We start from the raw sequence: 25,415 nt of genomic DNA, 5'->3' as shown, positions 1-25,415 counted from the left end.
CTCTTGTTACAGAGCATGAGTTTTAGGGCACATGGATTTTGTTGCCCCATGACATACAGAATCTTCCAGGAATCTTCCAGGAATCGAACCTATGTCCTCTGCTTTGACAAGTGCTTTCTCAACCAGACAACCAAGAGAGTCCTCCAATTCTTAACAAGATTATTCATCTACAAAATGGGAAGAATTTCATATGGTATTAAAGTTCTCAATTCAAACAGCAGGAAGCCTATCTAAATTGTGTTGACCTTCTGACGGTGTCCAAAGTCCCATAGCAGTTGACTCTACCACCTCCCTTCCTGCTGGCTAAGTGATTTCATGCCCTGTTCAAACTAAAAGTTAGTTTAGAATGGCACACTTGTTGTTCCAGGTGTGTAAAATAGTTTCACCATTTTTCCTACCCCAAAGAAGGAACACAATTATAAACATGTTACAGGGGCTTGCTGCTTGATTTCTGTACAAATTCCATCAAAAATGTGCTAGCCTCACATTGATTCTCTGCATTCAAATGCTCAGCTACTGGACCGAAGCCATCAGGGCAACAAATGCTAGAGGAAGGCGTTTCAGATGTCAGCACAGCTAAGCAGAAGGGACAGCTTTGTCTGTGGTTAACCACATATTGTATTTTTGCTGTTCTGTATCCATTTTTGTTGAATTCAATAACATTTTCATTTTTAGTGGCCAAGCTTTGGACTTGTTATGTTTGTTCCCAGCAAACCACAAAGCACTGGAGTCAATTCACATAACTTGAGAAGCATGACATGCTTGTGTACAGATTTCTCAAATGGTTAATGAGCTAAAGTGGGGACTTAGAATTCCATAATCACATCTCTCCCCTCCCTACAAACCCTCCCTTGTAACAGTAGAGGAAAAAATAGAGAAAAACCACTGGGGAGAATATCATAATGGAAAAGGAGACTAAATTAAAAGGATTCAACTTCCACCTCTGTTTCTTATGTTTTCATATCCCATAAAAGTCATTAAATGCTCTGTGTCAAAAAAAAAAAAACACACTGATTCTAGAATACATTAATTATTGCCTTCCTTTTTTTAAAAAAAATAAAATCTTTCTTTCCTGCCCCCCCACCCCCACCCCATATCTTCTCTTCCTCAAGCAGCCCAGCATTTCTCTAAGGAGATTAACCTTTACCAGCTGGAATCAATTATGATGTTCTTACTTGTCCTGCCAACGATTGGTTTAGTAACATGATTGTGACACAATTCTCCTCGATGAGAAAAGATGCCAGAGGTTCCTGAGGAAGGGTTTTATCCAGGACAATGCTGCTTTTCTTCCTCTTGGATTGGGCATGTCTGGATGTGACATTTAGAATTGCTACATCTTTCTTAAAATCACATAGGCAGCCAAACCAAAATCAAGTCAATATGGAATATTACAGTCAAGACCAATTTGAAAAAACTGTTATCCTCAATTATACTGTTGGTCTCTTTACGATCAAAAAGTAGGACACCTAAGCCTTGGATAAATGAGTACATAAATATTTTTAATCTTTCTGTTTTATTTTTTACATTTACATTAATTCAACACTGTATAATTTGGAATTTCCTGCTTGATGTGAATACCAAGATAATGGATAATGCAGTGATAAGTATCTAGTAGAGTGTCTGACATGTGATGGGTTTTTAGGACGTCTTCATCCTTTTTTCTGTGTTCCTCACTGCACATCAGGCATCCCAAGGACAGATCATATTTTCACTGAACCTGACAAAAAGACCCTTAAAGTCTGTGTTTGAATAAATGGTCTGAGGATTTATACCACAGAGATATAAGGAATAAAATAAATATTCTAAAGGAGATTTGCTTTTTCCTGCCAGGCAAAGGGGGACTCCAGTTTCCAGGAGTGATGCTTCAATAGCAATATAGAGTGCAAGGACAAGAAATAAAATAAAGCAAATCTCACAAATTCTTTAAAGGAGGCAATGAAAAAGAGAAAGGGCACACCAGCCCAGGAAGAATGGCAATTCCAGGGCATTTATTATATGCAATTACCTGTTCCCTGCTTACAAACACCACTCTGAGAGCATCTCCACTTATTCCCACTTACTAATGTCAAAACTGTAATTTTCACCTGTCCTCTTCTCTTCTTTTGTGAATGACCCCTTTTGCCTGGCTGTTAACTTCCATCTCCCTGTTGTTCTGCTAATGGCATTCTATAGAGTATCCTGACAGAGACACCTGGCGTGACTGGAAGGGTAGTAGAGTCACTGTGATTTCCAGTCTCTTTCAGCAATTTGTTCCTCAGTCTTCTGGTGACACAGCCAACCAAGGTCAATACTTCTCACCCTGCTGTGAGTGGAAGCATGTACAGTTCTGTTTATTTGCCTACTGTCATTGGAAATGGATGTCTGTCTAGTCCAGAGGATGGGCCATAGTTATTTGCCATAAACAAAGAACCTCTTGTTCAGAAGACTCTATTTTGTTGATAATTTACAGTACTGACTTTGAATGCAGAATTTCCATCTCTATTTTAAAACACTAGTTTAGCTTGTGAATAGACAGATCACAATGTGGCCTAAACAAAACTACAGAGCAGCGGTCAGTGTTATTACTTCCTTCGGCCCTTTGCATACAATTATGTGAACAGATTGTTTAACTAACTGTCCCTTTCTCCAATTGGAAAATTAAAGAATTTAGCTGATGAAACCCTGGGTTAGTAGAAGCAGTCTTGGAAATACCATAAGCAATGATACAGGCTGACAAGACATTCTTTTTAGACCACTTTCCCCAATATTTTCTGTTGGAGGTGTTTTGCAGCTTCTGATACAAGGTCTCAGAAAAAAAAAACATCCTGGTGAGCATGGCCTCCAGTGTTCAACCATCTTTATCTTAAATTTAAATCTGATGCAATGTTTTCATCTCAAAATTTTTTTTTCTGGGAAATTGTTTCCACCTGTGTAACCAACTAAGAAACTTAGTGATCTAAATATCTATAATTCCAGTTTAGAACATTGTCTTGGAAATCTTAAAAGAAAAATATATTGGAATCTGTGGTTAGGCAGATTTGGGTTAAAATCCTTCATCATTACCTTACTAGCTAAAAGATCTTAAGCAAGATTCAACATTTCAAGTATCCCTGTCCCCATTTTTCAAATAAAGAATTTAATTGTCCCAATTTTTTTGTTGTTGTTGTTAAAAGATGACTTAATATGATTATCTAGCACTCATAATAAACAGTGGACATTCAATACAAGTTACCTATGAAAGCCCCTTAAGTTCAAGTCAAAAGTTCTTGAAAGACTAGCCAAGGCAATTCATTTTATTTTATTGAAAGAAATTAGTGGGTAAAAGGATTGGTTAATTTCTTTCTAAACTAGAAGCTGTAAGGATAATAATGATTTAAAAAATAACAAAACTGCACATGTAGTTATTTTCCAAATATTGAATATTTATAAATGGTAGAACTATCTCATTTAGGTAAAAAAAAAAATTATCAAGATATGGAAGCAACCTAAGTGTCTATCAACAGATGAATGGATAAAGAAGCTGTGGCATATATATATATAATGGAATACTGCTCAATCATATAAAAATAAAACTGCCATTTGCAGCAATATGGATGGACTTGGACAATATTATGCTTAGTTAAATAAATCAGAGAAAGGCAAATGCTGTACATTATCACTAATAGAAAATATAGCCAGTATTTTATAATAACTATAAATAGAGTATAATCTATAAAATCACTCTTGTGCACCTGAAAATAATATAACATTATAAGTCAACTAAACCTCAATTTTAAAAAAGTGTTATATGCAATTTAAAAAAAGTGAGTGTCAGTGACTAGCTTTGGAGATGTGTATCCTATGTCATAGACAGCTAGATAGATATTATTTAGTTAATGGTATTTCAGAAACTTTTACTTTAACAGATTTATCTTTCAATATCCCACCTAGACACTTGCTTTTTTATTAAGTATTTACTGTTGTATCTTTTAGAAAGAGAACTGAAATTATGTATACCTATATATGAAATGACTTCCATTATAATACTCTAAAAATTGAATGATGCTAGGTTTCTAGCTGTCCCAGTCCCAGTAAACAGCCAGCGATCATGCTGAGCTGAATAAACTGCTTCACATACTACTTCGAATAACTTATCAAGTTGATTCTCCTGCTCCAAAAAAATGCACGTCTGGCTGACAGCCACTTGAACCCTGCTGTCCTGAGCATTTCTTAAAGACCTCCAGGTGTGAGCAGTGATTACTGTTATCTGAAAAATGTATCAAAACAGAAGCAGACATATGTTCCCCATGGGGTACTTACCCAGGCTTCTGATAAAATTGAGACTTCTATGGAAGTGTGTGTGGATTGGGAGGGGAGTGGGCTTGGAATATTCTGTGTGTGTTTGCATGACTGTCAAAGCCATTCTGACAGTGTACATGATACTAGAATTAATTATGCCTTGAAGGTTCGGGTCCCAGGAACAATGCAATTTATGAAACAAAAATAAAAGGACAGTGATTCTGGGGAAAGAACTATTAAAAAGTATATTGGGCTCTGTTGAAGATAGTGTAAATAATGTAATTACTAACTGCCAGGAGGGCATCAGAACAGCTTTGGGTGATTGATAGCCTTTGTTATCTTCTAAAATGAAGAGAGAGGGAGGAAGCATTTAGGAAAATGAACAAAGAAGAGATGTAAGGGGAGAAGAAAGGTGGATGAATAGCAAGAGAACTCTGTCAGTGAGAATCTGATGGTTTAACAGCACTATTTCTTTTTTCATTCTCACCAAGAAAGGAGAGATTATAAAAGAGATAAGTTCTGCTTCTTTATCCTTGACCAATCTCACAGTTAGAGAGGCTTTGATTATTATTATTAGTCTGTTTTGTGAGTTGGATGTCTGTTGAAATAAGGATGAGGGCAACTTAAAACCTTGAGTTAGAAACAGGATTCCTGATTCGAGGTTATTTCTTCTCTTTTACTAATCTTGTAAAGCATAGGCAGCAAAATGCCTTCTCTGACTCACTTTAGTGTTGTGTTGCAGAGAAAATTAAATTATGGATGTGAGATTCAAGACTGTAAAGTGTTCTTAACACTGTTTTTTTCCAGACACCCAAATGTAGACAGCCCATCATTAGGTGGTGGTGAGAAGACCCTCTCTTGGGAAAGAGTTAACAGAAACCCTTGTAGAGAAGTGGGCCTTCAAGTACCACAGAAAGATTTTAAATGGGGATTGAAGTTGCCCAATTACAGCCTTTCAGATGAATCAAAGACAAGGTCTGGTAATCTTCTTCTTACGGCATGGTCTGAGGCTCTTTGGAGGGGAAGAGAAGAGAACAAAGAGAAACTGTTTCTCTATATGGATTATTAAATGAGAAATGGTACTAGTACATCACAGGCACTGGAGTAAACAAACTACACTCATCCCTTGTCTTGATTCAGTAGGTTTTGGGTTTTCTTTTTTCTCAAACAAATCTAGAAAATACACAAAGGGCTTCAACTTCAAGGGAACTGAAAGATGTCTTTTGCCTTTTTGTTGCATTTGGCCTTTGTCAGTGGACAAAGAAGCAGAGTTTTTCTTTTGTTGTTGTTGTTAGACTTTATCTCTGTAAAATTACTACTGAAAATATAAACATCTGAAAAAAACATCTAAAGAAACCCACTTTTGTTTTTGTGAATGTATAGATTTTGAGTGTCTATTTCAATTGCTTAAAAATATAGTCTCTCAAGTTCCCTTTAAAAAAAAAAAAAACATAGGCAGCTTGTTTACCATATCTTTTGTGCTGTAACTATCTGATGGATTAGAAAGTGCCCGCAACTAACACAAACAGAGATTGTCTAAACACCAAGTTGCAGCCAAATCTTACATAAAACCTGCCTCCCCAAGGGGTAATGATTCCAATAGGAATGACCTTACCTTTTTCTGAACTTCCCCATGATCTTGTCTGTCTCTCAAGAAAAACTGTCTTTTATTTGAACCAGAACCCAGGTAACTCTTACTTAATACCCATTTCTGAGATTCATGAGAAAATTAAGGATGGGATAAATAATAAGCATGAGTTCAGGATGCATTCTTCTTAGTCACTTAATATATATTCTCTTGCTTCTCTTAACTGAGATACATATATTCTAACTTAACTGTGATAACTTCTGAGAATTCAGTCATCCCTTTTACCCACAGTGAAATCTCAGGATCACAAAGTTACACTCACACAAGATCACATAACTAGTAGGTTGAGATTTGGATCTAATTCTATCTTCAACTCTAATAATGGTAATAGTCATTTCACTTTTGTAGGTTGAGAATGGAGGCCATATCCTGTATTCACATAACTTACTATCTATATGTCTGTTCACACAGGATTTTTGCTTAAGAAAAGAAGTGCTACAAGGGACTGAGATTTCCAGATACTAAAAAAAAAAAAAAAAAACACTGAATACTACTAAGAGAATTCTGAAAGGTATACATATATCTCTGTGTTAAGTGCAGTATGTATAAATGTGAAAAGATTGCTCCATCCAGTTTACCAGAACTAAAATATAAATCTCCTCTCATCCAACAGCTTCTTAAATCACTTGGAAAAAGATTGCTATCATTTGCATGCTTGTTTTTGAGTGTTTCCTGTCTTGTGTCCTATTCTGGAAACTCCACAGCATAGTACAATAAGCACAGGATTTGAAGTACACTAAGTTTCAGCACATCAGTCATGTATTCTATGTGTATTTTTGCATAAATTATTGTATTAGTCTTACATTATTCACCTCATCTTCAAGTGAGAATGATTGCTTCACATGGTTGTGTTGAGAATTAAATGTGATTATGTATGTAAAGTTATCTACATTCAATAAATGCAAGTTTTTTTCACACTTTATAAATTATAAAGACAGTGGTTATTAATTTTTAAGTACAGTATAAAACTCCAGTCTTTTTATTGTCAAGTAATATGTCTCCTCTTCTAGTCTAAACTACCATGTCTTATATGCCCCCAGTGCCTGTTACAGTAAATATTGCAGAGGCATAATTCAATTACTACTGAATACATTTATTACCACTAGAGTTTATTCAGTATGATCTTCAAAGGGAAAAGTTTTGAGATAATGCCTCTATTGTTGCCAAAATAATTGTCTCTATTCCACAGTCATTTTTCTCCCACTTACTTAGACAAATCCACGCTGGGGTTCCTTAGCCACTTGCTTAGAGTAGGTGTATCTTAGCTTCTCAAAATTAAAGGCATTTACCTGAGATCAGGTTCCCAGAAGCAGACACAGAGAGGAGGATCATGTATTAAGAAAATACTCCAAAGAGAAACAGGGAAAATTGGACAATAGGAAATGGGGAGAATTTGGCAAGAGGAACAAGACAAACAAGGGTAAAATTTTAAAGACAGTCTCAGCTTCACTTCAGTAAGTAGATGAGCTCTGTCTGAACTCTAGGGGAGGAACTGAGTTTTCATAGTCCTGAGTTAGTCCATCTTCATCTTTGAGTTGTCCCTGTTTGGAGGTTTGTGTGAATTGTAAACAACAATGCAATTCTAATTTCTGTGCTTTCAGGTAAAAGCAGCTCTGGTAATCAAAGGCTGTTCTATAAGAAGGTAACAGATACAAGATGGAAGAGACACAGATTGCACAGGGGCACACAGAACAGGTAAGAAGGGTTGGGCATGGGATTTGGGATAACGGTTTGGGCAGAGCACGGACAAAGCTCACTACCAGTCCCAAACAGACACAAGTCCGTTTTAGTGCCTGTCTTAGGTTTATCTACGGAAATTTCATCGCCAAAGAGTCCTAAACAGAGTCTAAAAACAACTATTTCATTTTTCTTCTAAAACTCATCCTTTCGGGCAAGAGAAGACCAAACTATAAAAACAAGGGAAACTGTGGTATAGAAATTCAGGGAGCTTTCAGAAGTAGCAGACCAGAGCCATCCATTTGTTCAGTCATATAAATTAATGCTAGTCTTAACCTGATCAGTCCCAGACTTGTTCACATAGCAACAATACTATTAATATCAACAAAATCCACACAGGTCTTGTTGGTATACAAAGTATGTTTCCCTTTTCGTTGTCTTAACTGAACCTCTCTCACAGCCCTTGGAATCTGTTTAAGTTAGGTACCAGTGCTTACATTTTGCAAAGAAACTCAAGGTCAGATTGCTGATGTGATTTATTCAAGGTTACTCCCTACTAAAGTGGCAGAATTGGGTCTTATATTTATTATTTTGTCTTCAAATCTTGTCTTCTTTCCTTGTATATATAAGTAACCATGAACTTCAGTTCTAAACACTAGGTATCCATAAAAATAACTCTATATATTACCCTGTTTGTTTTTTTTTTCCAGCTCTCAAGCCAGTCCTTATAGACTAGAAGGATACTGCTAAGTCACTTCAGTCGTGTCCGACTCTGTGCGACCCCATAGATGGCAGCCCACCAGGCTCCCCCGTCCCTGGGATTCTCCAGGCAAGAACACTGGAGTGGGTTGCCATTTCCTTCTCCAATGCATGAAAGTGAAAAGTGAAAGTGAAGCCACTCAGTCATGTCCTACCCTCAGCGACCCCATGGACTTCAGCCTTCCAGGCTTCTCTGTCCATAGCATTTTCCAGGCAAGAGTACTGGAGTGGGGTGCCATTGCCTTCTCCAAGACTAGAAGGATAACTTCAACAAAAAAGAAATAACCTGTCTTATACATTCTTCTGAGCTTCCCGGGTAGTTCTAACTGTAAAGAACCCACCTGCCAATGCAGGAGACACAACAGATGCAAATTTGACCCCTGGGTCGGGAAGATCCCCTGGAGGATGGTATGGCAACCCACTCTAGCATTCTTGCCTGGAGAATCCCATGGACAGGGGAGCCTGACGGGATACATTCCATAGGGTCACAGAGTCGGACACAACTGAAGCAACTTACATGCACGCATATATTCTTCCATGTCCCCAGTATTTCCTCTCTCCAGACATTTGTCAGCTTCAATATACTGATGAGCAATTACTTGCATCCCAGTTAGTCAGTAAGCTCTATGATGGCAAAACCTTGATTTGATATGTTTTCTTGACTTTTGAAACCCCACTACCTAGCTCCATACCAAGCACAGGACAGGTGTTTCTTAGGAAGCTGCTGCTGAATAAAGCAGTAGGTGAGTCCCACAGCAGAAAGGCAATAAAGTTAGCTTTTATTTATGTTTATTCATTTATTCATTCATCCCTTTTTCCAAGATTCAAGCTTGTTCCAGTGTCTGTCTCATATTTTTCAATGGAAATTTCACCCCCCAAAATCCTCAACGGATGAATCTTCTACTGCAAATGTCACTCTCCAAAGTTACTTCCCTTTGCTTTATGAGGGCCTCATGTCCCTTTCCCTAACAGTTCTCTCCATAACTCAAAGAGAGGAAGCAAGTACTTTGTTGAATATTAGTTTTCCTAATAAAGGTTTTTTTTTTTGGCCGCACCAAGTCTTAGTTGAGGCCCTCAGGGTCTTCCATCAGCATATGTGATTTTTTTTTTTTTAAGTTATGGTATGCAGGATCTTTAGTTACATCATAGGAACTCTTATTTGCAACATGGAGGATCTAGTTACCTGACCAAGGATTGAACCCAAGCACCCTCCATTGGGAAGGCGAAGTCTTAGCCACTGGACCACCAGTTCAGTCAGTTCAGTTCAGTCGCTCAGTCGTGTCCGACTCTTCGCAACCCCATGAATCGCAGCACGCCAGGCCTCCCTGTCCATCACCAACTCCCAGAGTTCACTCAAACTCCCGTCCATCGAGTCACTGAAGCCATCCAGCCATCTCATCCTCTGTCGCCCCCATTTCCTCCTGCCCCCAATCCCTCCCAGCATCAGAGTCTTTTCCAATGAGTCAACTCTTTGCATGAGGTGGCCAAAGTATTGGAGTTTCAGCTTTAGCATCATTCCTTCCAAAGAACACCCAGGACTGATCTCCTTTAGAATGGACTGGTTGGATATCCTTGCAGTCCAAGGGACTCCCAAGAGTCTTCTCCAACACCACAATTCAAAAGCATCAATTCTTTGGCACTCGGCTTTCTTCACAGTCCAACTCTTGCATCCATACATGACCACTGGAAAAACCATAGCCTTGACTAGACAGACCTTTGTTGGCAAAGTAATGTCCCTGCTTTTGAATATGCTATCTAGGTTGGTCATAACTTTCCGGGGAAATCCTTTAGAAGAGCTATTGTTTACCCATCTCTTTTCATACTGACAGAGGGTAAGGTCAGGAGTTAGAAAAACAGTAACTAGAAATGGGATTGTCTATGATTGAAATGGATAATAGATGATTACTATTTGCTGCAACAGTCTAGCAGAATGGCTGACACAATGCTAATTCCAGGAAAAGTCTTCTTATTGAGAAGAATACTTTTTTTTTTAAGAAGGAATAGTATCTTTTTATACTGGTTTCACATTTCAAAAATTACATTGTCTGCATTTTGAATTAAGTGAAAGAGTTGAGAAAGGTCACTTTTTCTGCCTTATATCTCAAAAATAAACCGACTTTTAAAAAGTTTCAGATGTAAAACAAGAGGTCCACCACCGACATTTATTTCAACAAAGTTATTTAAGATACCCCCTTTCTTAAAGTACTCCAGGAATCAGATGGGTAACTGTGGGCTAACCCGATCTTTATCAAGTAATGGCAAAGGTTATAGCTGGGAAAGCCTTTGCTTGTTGAATGGAAGAGGTATCATAGAACTGAGTAATTTATAATACTTTGATCTTGAATCAGGTTAGGTCTTGATCTGCTTCTAGTCAGTTGATCTCTTGAAATATGTGGGCTGTGCAGTAAGTTTTTGGTTTCTCTAGGATTTTTCTCTTGCTTTTATGTTTCATATATTCTTAATTTGTTTTACAGATCAATCTTTTTTCTTTGGAATAAACCAATGTAGATAAGGGAGCTCACAAGTGAATTAATCCATTTTGGTGCATATTTTGAAGACATCTTCACAGAACATATTGCTCTGAAGTTAGGGTTAAACTGACACTTTCCACTAGGATAATGCAGAGGACAACATTCTCTCAGGAGAGAGTAAGCTCTCTAAGCTTTCCTCTCCCAGGCATCTTTCCTCAGGCACTGAGACTGCAGCCATCCAACATATGGGGACAGGCAGAAAGAAGAGACTTCAAAAGTCAAATATATTTCAACAGCCAATTTTTAGCAAGTCTGGCAGTGAGATCCTTCCATTCTTCTCTCTTCTTTGTGATGTGTGTAGGAGTGAGTAGTTGCCATAGTGATTCTGGCTGTGGTCTAGAGAAGTTCTGATGCAAGGCCTCAGTGTTACATATCATGTACATCCCAAAGTTATAGCTGCTTTGTTGAGCAGGGGTTTTCTTTCCCACAATGGCCAGTTTGTTTCCTTTTCTGCCTAAGAAAGCCTCTAGTTTCTCTGCTACCTGCTTTGCATGGAATGAGTTACTACTACCATAAGAATCATAATGAAAAAAGCCATTTTTATTCTGTAGATAAACCAACAAGCTCCAGTGGATTCCCCCAGCTGTGTGGTTGGAGTGATCATTAATGGCCAAATATATAACTGTCTATTGGGTAGGTTCAAGGGTTCAAGAAACATGGTGATCTCTGCTGGGTTGCCGGTGCACTTGATGAACTGAGTAACTTTGGGGCTGATGAAGCAGACGTGGTCAGAGCAGTCATGAAATTGACTGTTGGCAAAGTACTCAAATGCAAACCCAATATCATGGTCATTGAGCCAGCTTGGAGGATCCAGTAGTGAGACATCTGATTGCCGCAGTAGACTGTCCATGTAACTCAAGACTACTGGGTCCATCTTGTACTGACCAGGGCTGCTCAGAAATTCCAGAAGCTGCTTCGGGCCTCAGCACCCCTACCAGCCTCCAAGCAGTTCTGTACTGGCTGAAAAAGCCCGTTTTAATAGAAAAATATATACGCACACACATAATCTTGATAAAATTTGCTGTAAATAAAATAAAAAGGGTAGATATTTCATTATCAAGACATCCAAGGATGGTTCCATACTCTTTCCTATCTAAGCTACATTAAAATATATATATTTATTTATTTGACTGCTCCAGATCTCTGTTGCAGCACATCTCCATTGCACAATATTTGTTGCAATGTGAGAACTCTTAGTTGTGGCATGTGGGATCTAGTTCCCTGACCAGGGGACCCAGACCCACTGCATCAGGAGTGCTGGGAAGTCTCTAAGCTGCATTTCAGAAGTATAGTCACTATTAAGTGATAAGAGAAATATGAAGTGGTGTCTCCGCAACCAGAGCCTCATAGACAAATGCATTGGGAACTCTTAGAAGGTGATGATGACTGAGCTGAGTCAAAAAAAGACAATCAATTAGTTGGTGGGTAAAGTAGAAATTTGAGAGGAAAGATTAAGCATAATGGTAATGAAGGCAATGTGTATAGTTCGTTATTAATAATGGTTAGATTAACAGGACACGCTATGGCTGGAGTTAAGAAAGAGGAACTTTGCCTGGTCTGGTAGTGTTTGCAAACCATGAAAAAGAGCTTGTTCTTTGACTTGGGTGGTGTAGAACACTGTACCAAATAAAAAGATTTTCAGAAGGTTTGTTGGCCATGGAAATGTTAATATACCACGTCATAAACACACACACATGCATACATACACAAAATCTCTGCCCAGTGATTTAAAGATTTTCTAGTCTTATTGAAGTACAAATCATTTCAATATTGATTCACTTCTTAAGGAAAAATAAGACACGCTAAAGAACTTGGGATAATGCAAAATGCAATTGTTTGGCATGTTCACAGGGAAATGAGAAAGGAAAAGTGAAAGTCATTCAGTCGTGTCTGACTCTTTGAGACCCCTTGCATTAAGTCCATGGAATTCTCCAGGCCAGAATACTGGAGTGAGTAGCCTTTCCCTTCTTCAGGGGATCTTCCCAACCCAGGGATCAAACCCAGGTCTCCCACATTGCAGGTAGATTCTTTATCAGCTGAGCCACAAGGGAAGCCCAGAGATGGGAAAAGTGAGGCACAGTTAAGATCTGGCCAAAATTCTCCTGAGACAGGACATGATGACAGGTGAACCAGCACAACACATGGGATAATGTGTATCTTAATAAGGAATTTTATCACTTCTCGAAGGAGGAGGCGCTTCAGAGGCAGGAGGGGAGAGAATCAACAATTTGCATGGAAGGGTGTAACAGAAGTTCAGATTTGAATTATAGAAAGTATGTCCACTCTGTCCCCCGTGAGAAAGTCTGGAGAATGAGTAGCTTGATAATTGACTTGAAGCAGGAAGTGCTATTGAAAAAATATCTGAGAGATAATTCCCTGGCAGCCCAGTGGTTAAGACTCCATGCTTTCATTGCAGAGTGCCTAGGTTCAGTCCCGGGTCTGGGAATAAAAATCCTACATGCCTACGGCAGGGCCAAGAAAAAAAAAAGTTTATGCCAGGCTAAGGGACCAATATAAAGATCTTGCCTTAATCCAGCTATTGTTCCTCCCTTTCTCACCAAGGGAGAGATATTCTAATGGGAAGCATGCTGTCATATTCTTAATATTACAAAGAAAATGCTTACTGTAGAACTCTGGCAAATGAGGATGAGGAGTATAGTTCAGACTTGAGGCGAAAGATGGGTTACCATTTCTCTGAATTAAAAGCTAGAGTTAAACTCAATTCTCTGTAGATCTTCAGGTGACTACATAAACCGTGCACAGGCTGGAGAAAGACAGGAGGGTGTAGAAATAAGGCAGAGGTTTGATGGCTGTGTCTGATCTAAGATAGTATAGGTGAGAGATAGTACAGCTCCAGGTAAAGCGACACTGGGTGAACAAACAACAAATCAACCAAAACTTATGAAAATTGTGAATACACATAAAAGCAGAGAGAATAGCGTAATAAATTCCAGTGTACTTAACATGGACCTCAGCAGTTATTAAAATAAGGCAAGTAAAATTTCATCTATGCATCAAGCCCCGAATAATTACTATAAGGAAGATCCAGGGCATTCTATTAATGCATCTGTAAGCTCTTCAGTTTGTATATCTGAGAAATAACACCCACGGCTCCCATTTTATAAGATTTTAATCTTTTAGAATTCTTATCCAAATAAAATAGCCTGGTCCTTAGGATAAGGGTGGGATGTGCCTGTAACTTTCTCCTTGTCTCACCTATATACACACAGGACACCCAGTAACATGTTATCCATGGAGTTTGCTGTTTTAGCTTCACCTGAAAGAACTTTAAATCAGTATCCAAATGTCACCTTCAAACGGTAATGCTGCAAAGAAAAGAAACACAGGAACTTAAATGGAAAAAAAACATTCAGAATAATTTATAGGGATTTACATAGCAATATTTTACAGGAATGAAAAATTAGCCCCCAGTATGTTGTCTTAAAATTCAAACCAAAACAGCAAATTTTCAGCTCTCAATCCTGTTAGATTTTCTTCAGTCCAATATCACAAGCAGGATATTGCCTTTCTCACAGCTAGAGAATAAAGTGGATGAGGAGGAGGGGGCAATGGGGAGGCCAGCAGGGGAGTGAAATCTGATGGTCAGATATCAGGCTTGTAGCTTGATTTTATTGATGGCAGAGCAAATTTAGACACAGAGCAGCCCCAAATCTCATACCTATAAGTCTGTTTATGAAAAACTGAAACAGTTCAGAAAAGTAATAGACATTCATTATTTTGGCAATTCACATACCTGTTATTGTGGGGATAATAATAGTATTTCTCACAGATTTGTAGTACTTTATAACTTTTTTTTCATATTTTAAAACAAATCATTCATGACATTAAATAATGATCAAAAGAATGGCTGCAGCTTGATTACAAAGTTAGAATTTTCAGTATTTTAAATACAGTCTGGTTGTATTTTAGTAATATTCACAGTGTATTTTGGAAGGACTTTAATAACAATGAGGGACAAACCTGTTTTCCTTGATATCAGCCAGAGTAGATTAACTTTTCTAAGTAAAACAATCTTTTCTGAGAACTTTCATGTGCCGTCTCACTTAAGCCTCACTCATCCCAATGAGGTGGATTAAAAATCTACTTGCAGAGGTAAAACCACCGGCCAAGCTGTATAACTATCACATAGTGAGGCCTGCCTTTTCATCTCAATTGAATTTTCTCTCTTTCTCTCAGTTTGCACTTTCTTCTGTGTATCAGTGTTTCCCATATGTCATTTCTTCCAGGGGAATAATCTCTTTGCCTTAATAAATCCTAGTCATCTTTCAGGTATGGATTGACTTCCATATCACTTCTTTTGAGAATACTTCCTGGCTTCCTTTCTCCCAGGCTATAAGGTACAAACTTGTCATGCTTTTGTAGTGTTGCTGCTGCTGTGTCACTTCAGTTGTTTCAGACTCTGTGCGACCCCATAGACGGCAGCCCACCAGGCTCCCCTGTCCCTGGGATTCTCCAGGCAAGAACACTGGAGTGGGTTGCCATTTCCTTCTCCAACGCATGAAAGTGAAAAGTGAAAGTGAAGTCGCTCAGTCGTGTCCGACTCTTAGTGACCCCATGGACTGTAGCCCACCAGGCTCCTCCATCATGGGATTCTCCAAGCAAGAACACTGGAGCGGGTTGCCATTTTCTTCTCCACTGAGCCACCTGGAAACGTTTATGCTATGCTGTGCTTAGTCGCTCAGTTGTGTCCAACTCTTTGCAACCCCAGGGACTGCAGCCTGCCAGGCTCCTCTCTCCAGGGGGCTTCTCCAGGCAAGAATACTGGAGTGGGTTGCCAAGCCCTCCTCCAGGGAATCTTCCTAATCCAGGGATCAAACCCAGGTCTCCCGCATTGCAGATTCTTTACTGACTGAAACACCAGCAAATCAAACCAGCGTCTCCTGCAATGCAAGTGGGTTCTTTACGAGTTGAGAGCCTGGGAATGTTCATATTAAGCAATAAAGTCTTATAATTCTCTTCTAATTAACCAAAATGGTTTAATTAACACTACATTTTCTGGGTAAAAATACAGACACTCAGCCAACAGGCTCCTCTAAGATGCCACTTGCTGCTACAATTTGCATTGTAATTTGTTTATTCAAATATGTTGTGTTGTTTCCAACCCTATTTATTTCATTTGTATTTTTCATTGCAATTATTTATTGTGTTTCATTGTGTTTATGCAATATTTAATTAGGGTGAGGAAAGGAAGAATTGCCACATTTGTGAAAACAAAATGGAATATTTCATAAAGACAATAAAGACTGTAGCAAAAAAAAGTGATCCTACTTTAGGTGAGCAAGAAACAATATAAGAATGGGAGAAATTCCAAACAGATACTGCACTTATTTTACAAGAATAAGTTCTCATATCTCTACTAAAATTGAAATCATAAATTGGACAGGATAAATTATATGTGAGAATCATGCAATAAAGGCAAGTTTGAATTCTAATCAATAAGCACATATTCTGAGAAAAAAAAATTCTCTTTATATTGAAAGACTGATGAGTGTAAATATATATGTTTAAGTTAAGTTTTTTAAGTTTTGAATACTGATTTTGATTCCCAGTTTAACCTTGTTTATAGTTATGCTGGCCATATCATCAATGAAACACTTAGGATTATTCAATTCATAAGAATTTAGTGAAAGGACATTTGCAGAGATGTGAGCCAGTTCACAATGGATAATGAAACATCTAACTTTTGGCAGCCAAATGACAATCACATTTCTAGACCTAAAGAGGAAAAGGATAAACTCGTGTTACTAGAACCAGGCATGATCTGGAACCTTGAAAAAGAAGTTGCTTAGAAGGAACTATGACAGTAAGTGAAGGAATATATCCCTTTCTGGAACCACAACCATAAAGAAAACAGATGAAAAAGAAATACCCTGGCTTTTCTCCTTTCTGGATGTTCTCTCTTGGATGGTGCCTCACACTGGCCCAAATTCAGCTGGTGTCCAGGAGAGCCTGAATGATGGAGTCAAACAGTTTCAGTCTCCCAGGGTGCATAGCAAGGCAGCGTTTAAAATGGATACATTTGAATCATTTCTAATGAGATGGATGAAACTGGAGCCGATTATACAGAGTGAAGTAAGCCAGAAAGAAAAACACCAATACAGTATACTGACACATATATACGAAATTTAGAAAGATGGTAATGATGACCCTGTATGCGAGACAGCAAAAGAGACACAGATGTATAGAATGGACTTTTGGACTCTGAGGGAGAGGGAGAGGGTGGGATGATTTGGGAGAATGGCATTGAAACATGTATACTATCATGTAAGAAACAAAGTGCCAGTCTATGTTCGATACAGGATACAGGATGCTTGGGACTGGTGCATGCGGATGATCCAAAGAGATGATATGGGGTGGGAGGTGGGAGAGGGATTCAGGATTGGGAGCTTGTATACACCCGTGGTGGATTCATGTCAATGTATGGCAAAACCAATACAGTATTGTAAAGTAAAATAAAGTAAAAATAAAATTAAAAAAAATAATAAACAAAATAAAAAATAAATAAATAAAATAACATGGATGTGGGTAATAGGATAACCAATCCACTGACCAAGAACCAGATCCTATTGTAATGAGCAAGTAGGTTTCCACCAGCTATATTTACCATTTACATTCTTTTTTAGATTGTAAGCTTAGCAAAAGGAAAAACATGCCCATTTTTGTTATGTTCTATAGCCAGAAGTAGTAAATAACAGCAGTAAATACCTGTCATAGCTTGGACAATCAATCAGTGTTAGCTGACTTACTGATGACTTTAAACATAATGTCTCTGTTTATTTGGCTGCTCTGGGTCTTAGTTGTGGCATGAGGGATCTTTAGTTGTTACACGTGAGTTCTTCATCACAGCATGTGGGGTCGAGTTCCCTGACCAGGGATCGAACCCAAGCCCCCTGTTTTGGGAGCATGGAGTTTTAGATACTGGACCACCAGGGAAGTCCCTTACTGATGATTCAGAAGAAAGAGAAGTTTCATTTTAAGACTGAATTAACTTAAATGCAAGATCACTATATGACTTGGTGAAAAGGCACTGGCTTAAGAGATTGGATTTTGCCCTTCCATTTAGTTTCCACAAACATTGAAACAGTGAGCTGCTAGATTTGGTTCTAATCACTAGAAGCATGTGCTGGATTTGAACCAGTTATTCAGATAGAAGAAGCACTCTAGCCAAGGCTTTCAGCTGCGTGGTTCCTTCAGTAGAAACATTAACTTAATTAGTTCTCAAGACAACACTACATCTTTTATTGTTCAGCATTTTTTTTCCCTTTCTTCTTCTACAACTAACTTATTTCACCACATTCACAGAATAGCTCCAAAAAGTAAATTATATACTCTCACCATGCAGTTGATTTATAATCCTTTCCTGGAAGAAAACAACTCATGTAAAACTCTGAGAATTAGGTATTCCTCTGTTGTTTCTCTCAATTTATTTTATTTTCTCCCTTTTGTAATAGCACTTTGCCTTTTTGCATATATATCTTTGTAAACATTAAGACCTAGAAAAGTACTTTTATGCCTCAGATTAGGTAGAAAGTTAAGAAACATAATAAATATGTTGGGAAAAAAAGTTGGATGAGTTGGGAGACAGATCTTAGTAGATGTAGACTGTAAGAACTTAAAGATATCTTAGACAGTCTTGCGCCATTTCATTATTTTAAAGTTGCTAAGGACTAAACAGGAGAATTGCTTTGCATATGATAACACAGAACCAGTAAAGAAAATTCATTCTCTCTCTGGAATATTTCAAGATTCTTCCTATTTGGGTTCCTCCGTTTCCAGACCTAATTCTCAGAACATTAACAAAGGTCCTGGGATGGTATTTTGTTTGACAAGATGTTATCTCATGGTAATGTGGAAATTTGAAATTTCAGTCTCAGACTATTGTAATCATCTTTTTCTATACCATCATTCACTTCATATCTCGCATTATTCGTATACCTTTTTAATTTCCCCAGGAGACTGAATTCCCAGAAAGCAAGGATTATGTTTTAAAGATTTCTATTGCCTGCACAGTGGGCAAAGTACTTAGTACAAGGTGCCAAACACAGCATTTTGTGGAAAAAACAAACCACAGAGAAACTTATATCCCTGGTCCTTACCCAAGGATATTTTCACTAGGTTTTTTTCACTGACTTTTTTTGAGCACCTTTCTACAAACCAAATGGTGTTTCATACTACATATTAGAAGGAAAATATCTAAAGCAAATATGAAATAATTTTGTTTCTGTCACATACGCTGTGCATTATTAAACGAGGAAAATGTTAAAACAATTAACACGTGGAAACCAAAACCTCAACCACATTAGGCTCAAATGCTATTTCCACAAAATTAAATAAGTCAAAATAGTCGTGACTTCTTTTCAATTCCACAGATTAGATCAGGGAGTTCTGACTCCCCTTTGTTCCTCCACATTGTGTTCAGAGCTATAGAAACATGTGTTTACAAATTGTTCTTTTGTATTTTCTACTTATCTAAACCCCCCAGATGGGAATTTGAGAACAGAATTACAGGAAACCAACCTAATTCTGACAGTTTAGCCTGCAACTGAGTGCTCAGTAGCTTGAAAGGGAAGACTCTTGACTGCACAAGGGGAAGCAGAGGTTGTTACTGTCAGTGGTAACTGCCCTGGGTAGGTGGATCAAAGAGGGGGAAGACAGACAGAAGCAGACACCCGCACTATGAGATGGGGTAGCAGCGATGGGTGTGGGAAGTCAGGAGCACTGGACACACCTGAATCCAGAAAGTCAGTGTTTGTCACTGAGGGGATGAATGGGAGCAAGTAGGGGTTGGTTGTCAAAGGTGTTAGAAACCAAGCTTCCCTACCCGAAATTATGAAACTATCAAGTTCTTAACTGTGACACTAGATTCTGGGTAATGGGCTTTATGAAATATTGAGTTTTCCTACATTATAACTACTTAATAAGTCAAACATTTTCATTTATTTATGTCTTTATTTACTGTCCCACAGGGTCCTCCATGCTCCACTCAGGCTTTCTCTAGTTGTGGCAAGTGGGGGCTTCTCTCCAGTTGTGGTACATGGATATCTCCTTGCTGTGGCTTCTCTTATTTGCAGAGCACAGGCTCTAGAACATGCAGCCTTCAGTTGTTCAAGCTCATGGGCTCAGTTGCCCCTTGCCACATGGGACATTATTTCCTGGACAAGGGATCAAACCCATGTCTCCTCCATTCATTTACAGATGAACTCAACCACTGGACCACCAGGGAAGTCCCTCAAACTATTTTTTAAATTAATAAGCATACGCACACATTTTCTTCTGCACACGTACAGGCATTTAGCAACATATATCCAGCACTTGTTATATGCCTTTCATGATCCAAAACATGTCACAACTATAAACCTATTTAATCCTCTAAACACTTGCAAGGTAGTTACTATTATAGTTTTAGAGGTGAGGAGACTGAGGCATCCAAGGACACTGAGTCATATAATTTGGAAATAGCAGAACCAGATTTTGAATCTGAGAAGTCTAGCTCCAGGTTTACATGGCTGCTTACTGTATCAGACTGCCTCTTGTGGCATAATACAGTCTCTCATAAAATATTGAGCACATGCTTTGAGCCACAGTCTATTGTTACACCAGGGTAACAACAATGAAGCCCTCAAAATTCTAGTTATCATGGCACTTACATTCTGGTGTCCAAGACAAGGATAGATAAGTGAACCAAAGTAAGAAATAATTTCAGATGAAATATCAAAATAAACAGAAAATAAAATACAGTAAATAAGGATGGCTTTGAGGATATGGTTTATTTATGAATTGATGCACAGCCATCCTTATGAGGAAGAACATTCCAGACAGAGGGAGCAATAGGTACAGAAACCTAGAGGCTTGTTCTAGAAACAGAGAAGAAATGTTGAGCCTGGAGTACAAGAAAGAGTAGAAGGAGTTAGTATGGAAAAGGTGTTCATCTAGCGGAACCTATTAAGGAGTTAAATAATGTTGCCCATGAACCTGGTAGCAGGGAGATACCAGATGAAAATGCTATTTGCCACTCTCAGCTTTTGCATGAACTCTCACTCTTCATCCTAGCAAGTTCTTTCCAGTGATTAAGATTTTGTATTTATAGAATGCTTATTAGTATAGTTATTTATTTTTTGGCTGGCTTAACCTGTTGTCTGATTTAATATTCTGATATATTATGTGGTGAAAAAAAATTTCTCCCCATCTAAACAGCAATGCCCAGATCAACTTCCAAGTGCAAAACTAAGACACAGACGCTGAAGTCCGTGTTCCTATCTCCAGATTACTAATTAAAATGAGGGCAGTATCAGTAATGGAATGGAAGAATTAACTATTTGGAGAGAACATAATGGAGTTTTCACTCAGGGAGCATCATTAAATGATTTTATTCTTCAAAAAAAAATACATCTTTATCTGCATAGTTTGTAGGTACTTCTATTTATTTAAATCAGATTAAATTTTTCTGAACAAAATAATTGTTCAGAACAGTTATTAAAGAATTAACTTAGTAGTTGAAAGGAGTTATGATTTTAAGTTTTATTAAAAGGTTCTAATGCATGGTATGACTTTAAAATCTAAGTTGCTCATATTAAACTATCTGCATTCTGTGGTTTGGCTCATTGTAGCCACTAAGGAAGGGATATTCTTCAACTTATGATTTTTCTCATAAAAATGATATTCCGTCTCTTGTGAGAAATATGTACTTTATATATTTCATAAAATTCAAGATTGAGGAACAAGGGTAAAGCCAACTAACAGTTTTACAGATGAAGATGATCAATTCTTAACAGTAAAATCCATTTTAGAGAAAGTAATTGAGTTTGGAAAAGCAGTGACCTTTGGGTCAGGAAATTTGAGTTTTAGACTCTGCTTTATAAACTCTACACAATTTAATCATTTTATAATCAGCACATTAAAAATTTTAAACAAAATGATGCTTACTTAAAATTTATCCAAGCAACTTATTGATTAACAGATTTCAAAAATATTCCAATAAGCCATGCTTCATTTTTTCAGACCTGTTTCCCATTAAATTGCAAGTGGCAGAGATCATGCCTATCTTTGTTGAATCCTCAGGTTCTAATACATAGTAGCTACTCAATAAATGTGCTAGTGGTATGTACTAAATAAGTATAGAAGTATGAATAGATGAATATGTAAATTAATAAAGAAAGACAAAATAAACCTAAAAAAAACTATTTTTAGGAGACATATTAATTAGATTGTAATTGGTCAATAACTCAATAGATTTTGTTGTCCAAAACATAAGCTATTAGTTTCTGTATTTTCTGTAAGACTTCTAAATGCTAGTTAAAAAAAAAAAAAAAAAAACTTTCAAAAAATATAACAAAATTTAACAGTTGAAAAAAAGATTTCTAAATGCTATGTTTAAGATATTTTATCTAAAGATTTAATGATCTAATGAAATACTTTATATGAAAACATTTTTATAAGCTAAGTAATATGCAGATGTGAGTTGTGTTCAGTTGCCAAGTCTTGTGGAACTCTTGGGAACCACATGGATTGCTGTGTACCAGGCTTCTCTGTCCTCCACTCTCTCCTGGAGTTGGTTCAAATTCATGTCCTTTGAATCAGTGATGCTATCTAAACATCTCATCCTCTGCCACCCCCTTCTCCTCCTGCCCTCAATCTTTTCTAGCATCAGAGTCTTTTCCAATGAGTGGACTCTTCACATCACATAGTCAAAGTATTAGAGACTCAGTTTAAGCATCAGTCCTTCCACTGAGTATTCAGGGTTGATTTCCTTTAGGATTGACTAGTTTTATCTCCTTGCAGTCTGAGGGCCTCTCATGAGTCTTCTCCAGCACCACAATTTGAAAGCATCAGCATTCCTTATGGACCAACTCTCCCATCCATACATGACACTGGAAAAACCACAGCATTGACTATATGGACCTTTGTCAACAAAGTGATGGAGAAATGAGTAGCCAGTAACAAAATGACCAACATGTCAAACTCTGCCTTTTTCTTCCAGGGCTGCCTTCCACCCTTCTTCCCAGTTATCTTAATGCCAAAAGAACCACCTGTGTGTACCAGAGTTTCTCTGTTCTTTTGCTTTTAGTTGTATTAATAACAGATCATAGACCTGCATCAGGGGAACAAAGTCAGAAACTATATTTCTATGGCTTATTTTTGCAGAGTCCACTGTAGATAAACTTTCTTGAAAATGCCCTATTTTGAGATTTTTTTTCCCTGAAACCCTGAGTGATAATCTACCTAAACCCTCTAAACCAGTAATCCTACTTGCCTTTCCCAGCTTCTTCTCTCTAGAAAATGCCAGTGGAGGAAATCTAATAAACTAAAAATTCTGGGCCAATCAATCACCATTTTAATGATAAGAAATCTGAGGCTTAGATACATTAAAAGTACATTATCTCACTTGAGTGTACATTTCCTAAGGGTCAAGGATTTGGTTAAGATCTTCACTTTCCTGATGGGGTTTGGAAGTGTATATGGTAAAAAAAATTTGGAGGCTCCAAAATCTCTGCAGATGGTGACTGCAGTCATGAAATTAAAAGATGCTTCCTCCTTGGAAGAAAAGCTATGACCAACCTAGACAGCATATTAAAAAGCAGAGACATACCTTTGCCAACGAAGGTATGTCTAGTCAAAGCTATGGTTTTTCCAATAGTCATTTATAGATGTGAGAGTTGGACTATAAAGAAAGCTCAGCACTGAAGAACTGATGCTTTTGAACTGTGGTGTTGGAGAAGACTCTTGAGAGTCCCTTGGACTGCAAGGAGATCAAACCAGTCCATCCTAAAGGAAATCAGTCCTGAATATTCATTGGAAGGACTGATGCTGAAGCTGAAACTCCAGTACTTTGGCCACGTGATTCAAAGAACCAACTAACTGGAAAAGACCCTGATGCTGGAAAAGATTAAAGGTGGGAGGAGAAGGGGACGACAGAGGATGAGATGGTTGGATGGCATCACCAACTCAATGGACATGAGTTTGAGCAAGCTCTGGGAGTTGGTGATGGACAGGGAAGCCTGGCATGCTGTAGTCCATGGGGTCACAAAGAGTTGGACATGACCAAGTGACTGAAGGGAACTGATGGTTAACAAAAAAAGAGTTTTATTTTATTTTCTCACTTAATCCTAAAAATAGTCACTGAGTTTTTTACAAAATAGGCACTTTATTTTATTAGATCATTGGATTCTACATAGGCAAAAGAGGTTCAGTGATTGTTACAGACTAGATGTTTATGTCTTTTCAAAATATGTTTGATGGAACCCTAATACTCAAAATGATGGTATTTGTAGGTAGGATGTTAGGGAGGTAATTAAATTTAAATGCAATCATAAGTGCGAGGTTTCCATCCTGGGCTTAGTCTTATAAATTGAGAAAGAGACTAATGCTCATTCTCTCTCTGCTACACAGTGTCACAGGGAAAAGGCAGCAGGGGGAAGAGGTGGTCCATTCAAAAGAGGTTTTAAAGAGAGCTTAATGGAGGGTCAGTGTACAAAATAAGTGATGGTAAAAAAGCACCTTGGGAAACAGCCACTGCAAAACTGTAGCTAAGAAGGGAGAGAAACAAAGAACTAGAGAACCTGTTATGTGCATTAGGCAGTGATCCTCCTCCAGGACACATAGCAGGAAGAACAATGAGAATACCTTTGGCGGGTCCACAGGGAATACTTAAGAAAGCACATGTGTGTGATTTAAGGTTGGAAAATGTGATGGTTAACTTTATGAGTCAACCTGATACCAACCTGGACCAAGGGGTGCCCAGAGAGCTTGTTAAGCATTATTTCTGTGTGTGTCTGGAAGGGTGTTGCTGGAAAAGATTAGCATTTGAGTCTTAGATGGAGTCAAGCAGATTGCTCTCCCCAGTTTGCCTGGACCTCATTTAATCCACTGAGGCCTTGAAGAGAAGGAAAAGGCAGAGGGAGAGTGAGTTAACTTCTTCTTGACTATTTGGCATAGGAGATTGGTCTTCCTCCCACCCACTGCCCAGGATTTACACTTTTGGTTGTCCAGCCTCAACTAGGTTAAACTAGGAGTCCTACCTTGTTCTTCCTTGTTCTCTGTTCTTGGGGTTGGAACTATATAGATATACTACCTGCTTTCCTGGGCCTCCAACTTGTAGACAACAGACTGTGGGACTTCTCAGCCTCCACAGGCACATGAGCCAATTCTTTGTAACGAATCCCTTTCTCTATGGATGGAGATATAATGTGTGCTCAGTTGCTCAGACCTGTCTGACTCTTTGCCACCCAATGGACTGTAGCCCACCAGGCTTCTTTGTCCATGGAATTTTCCAGACAAGGATACTAGGGTAGGTTGCCATTTCCTACTCATTCTCTCTAGGGGAGAATGAGAGAGGATTCTCTCTCTCGTTCTCATAGATGGGGGATCTTCCCTACCCAGGGATCAAACCCAGATCTCCTGCATTGGCAGGCGGATTCTTTACCATTGAGCTACCTGAGAAACCCTAGATATAGATGATATAGATATGGATATATAGAGATCTGCATGACCAAGGGAAGTCACCTTGTGGCTATGAGGAAGGCAGC

The 25,415-nt window shown here is 38.2% G+C and overlaps 1 pseudogene; it reads right to left on the bottom strand.

The window, feature by feature from the left end:
• Positions 1-11,090: 11,090 nt before the first annotated feature.
• LOC120873319 lies at positions 11,091-11,815 on the bottom strand (annotated as a pseudogene).
• Positions 11,816-25,415: the final 13,600 nt, after the last annotated feature.

Source organism: Oryx dammah, unplaced genomic scaffold (genome assembly GCF_014754425.2).
Source record: "Oryx dammah isolate SB20612 unplaced genomic scaffold, SCBI_Odam_1.1 HiC_scaffold_13, whole genome shotgun sequence".
In the NCBI taxonomy this organism is placed as follows: domain Eukaryota; kingdom Metazoa; phylum Chordata; class Mammalia; order Artiodactyla; family Bovidae; genus Oryx; species Oryx dammah.
Note: the sequence above shows the minus strand (reverse complement) of the source record. Positions and strands in the feature narration are given on the sequence as shown.